The sequence below is a fragment of the Dasypus novemcinctus genome, chromosome 13 (genome assembly GCF_030445035.2).
Source record: "Dasypus novemcinctus isolate mDasNov1 chromosome 13, mDasNov1.1.hap2, whole genome shotgun sequence".
Taxonomy (NCBI): domain Eukaryota; kingdom Metazoa; phylum Chordata; class Mammalia; order Cingulata; family Dasypodidae; genus Dasypus; species Dasypus novemcinctus.
The window spans coordinates 39,984,429-39,987,305 of NC_080685.1; the positions used below are offsets into that span (position 1 = coordinate 39,984,429).

The window sequence follows — 2,877 nt, forward strand, 5'->3', positions numbered from 1 at the left end:
GCCTCTCTTGGGTCCTTGCACATCATCCCTGACATCTCAGAACCAGCCTTGGGTGTTGAAGCCTCATGCTGCCATCTTCAGACTCGCTGGTCTGCCTTCCGTTGACCCGTGTCCCATGACTCTGATCCAGTCAGGAAAGATTCTCTGCTTTTAAGGAATCATGAGATTAGTTTGGGTCTACTTGATAATCCTGAATAATCTCTGTTCTCAAGGTTTGTTCCCTTAGTCACACCTGCAACGTCCCTTTTGCCATGTAACATAATATACTGACAGGTTCTGGGGATTGGTGTGTGGGCATCTTTGGGAGTCATTACTTTACTTACAACACCAATAACAGAAGAATTGCTTATTTCCCTAAATCTCAGCCTCACTAGTGTTATAATCCTAAGCATTTCCATGATAATTTTTTTTTAAGATTTTTAATTTATTTCTTTCCCCTTCTCCCCTTCCCCCTCTCCAGTTGTCTGCTCTCTGTGTCCATTTGCTGTATGTTCTTCTGTGTCTGCTTGGATTCTTGTCAGCAGCACTTGGGAAACTGCATCCTTTTTTTTTGTTGCATCATCTTGCCGCGTCATCTTGCTGTGTCAGCTCTCCGTGTGTGCAGTGCCATTCCTGGGCAGGCTGCACTTTTTTGATGCAGGGTGGCTCCCCTTACAGGGCACACTCCTTGTGCATGGGCTATGCCAGGGACACCCCTGCATGGCACGGTACTCCTTGTGCGCATTAGCACTGCGCGTGTGTCAGCTCACCACACGGGTCAGGAGGCCCTGGATTTGAACCTTGGACCTCCCATGTGGTAGGCGGAGGCACTATCTATTGAGCCAAATCCGCTTCCCTCCATGATAATTTGATAGATGAAAAATGATACCTTGTTATTTAAATATATATTTTTATTTACTTGTGAGGATGAATTTTTTTAGACTTTGTATAACTATTTTCATCTTTTGGAATTTTTGTTTATGACTTTTTTAAAATAAAGTTTTTGTTACCAAAAAATGTAAAAATCCAGTAAATATGAAAAATCTAAGAATATTTTCCTTAAGCTTTTATAAGGCAAAGATCTTTCCCCCAGTTCTATTTTACTTCAACTTAAAGAAAGTCCCATTTCTAGTCTGATTATTGAGATGCATGTGCCCCCAAATAGCTGAGAATAAATACAAGAAAGGCAAAAGGTGTAAAGGTAAGGGGATGCAATAGTTTCTAAAAGTAAGTCTCAGAAATACCGAAAGTGGCAACAAAAAACATTTGGCCAGAATCTGCAGTTCTTTCCGTCATCCTTGTCCTTTGCGCCATGCTTAAGGATGCGTGTGAACTCAATGTAGTTGAACTTCCCCTTTCTGTCATAGGTGCTTCTCTGTACAGCTCGTCGACCTCCTCATCAGTAAACCGGTCCCCCATGGTTGTCATGGTAATCCTCCTGGATGGTGCCAGTTGCTTCTTCATCAGAGCAAGCAAAAGCATTTCTGATGACATCTTCTGGGTTCGTTCCATTTAACTTTTCACCAAACATTGTGAGAAACATGGTAAAATTTGTGGGTCCCGGAGCCTCATTCGTAACGGCATCCAGATACTCATCAGTTGGATTTTTCCCCAGAGAGGCAAGCATATCGTGCAAATCTTCCTTGTCGATAAAACCATCTCTGTTCTGATCGATCATGTTGAAGGCCTCTTTGAACCCCTGAATCTGTGACTGATCAAACATGGCAAACATATTGGATGTTGCGCGCTGAGGGCGCTTCTTGGTGGTCTTGGTCTTTGCCCTTTGGCTGGACATCGTGATGGTTATATCCCTCCGCAGCTGGGAAGATCCGAGCACTTTGCTGCCGCTCTCACCACCCTTCCAAACCAAGAGTCTATGCCTTTCTTGTTGTCAGAAAAAAAATGACCTTTCTATCATATTCCAACCTATTCGACCTGCTGCTTGGAATTTATCACATTTTTCATTTTAAAGACATTCTCTGTCTTTAAATTTAGAAATCCATTCTAAATTAGAGTGTTTTCTCTCTCAGCCTGATGACCAGCTATTTACAGTGAATATGTTAACTGAGCTCTTGGTTTTGTTCCACTGAATCTTTTATATCACATCTGCCTCATTCTCAATTTGTTACAAGTATTTTCAAGCAACCTGCCCAGAAACAGTGCATAAGAACTAAACTTCCTGAGTTCTTGCATATTTTATTTTCATATTTGATAGATATTTTGGTGGAATATTTTAAATTTAAAAGAATTTTCCTTCAGAACTTTGATGGTTTTGCTTCATTGTCTTCAAACATTATTTCATCATGGTTAATGAAAAGCCTGACTCCAATACAATTCTTGTTTCTTTGTAGATAAAACATTTTTTCCTTTCCTGGAAGCTTTAAAAATATTTTCTGAGAATGTGGAGAGATAGGAATGCTTATTCACTGTTGGGGGAATGTAGAGTGGTACAGTCACTGTGGCGGACTGTTTGGCAGTTCCTAAGGAGGTTGAGTATAGACTCAAGAACAGACTGATGTTCATAGTAGCGTTATTCATGCAAAAAGTTGGAAACAACCCAGGTGTCCATCACCTGATGAATGGATAAACAAATTGTGGTGTAGACACACAATGGAATATTATGCAGTGGTAAGAAGAAATGAAGTCGTGAAACATAAGACAACATGGATGAACCTGGAGGACATTACGTAGAGTGAAGCAAGCTAGACATAAAAGGACAAATACTGTATGATTGCACTATTATGAACTAAATGTATGTGAAATATAAATATATTATGTGAATTATGAATATGGGTAAAATTGCACATATAAGACCATTTTTCTTTGGAGCTGAATAAATGTAAGTTAATACTACACTGTGTTAATATCAGACAAAAAAAAGCCCATTATACTAAGTAA

At 39.9% G+C, this 2,877-nt stretch overlaps 1 pseudogene; it reads right to left on the bottom strand.

The window, feature by feature from the left end:
• Positions 1 to 973: 973 nt before the first annotated feature.
• On the bottom strand, positions 974 to 1,783 carry LOC101415571 (myosin regulatory light polypeptide 9 pseudogene; annotated as a pseudogene).
• Between the last annotated feature and the right edge of the window lie 1,094 nt (positions 1,784 to 2,877).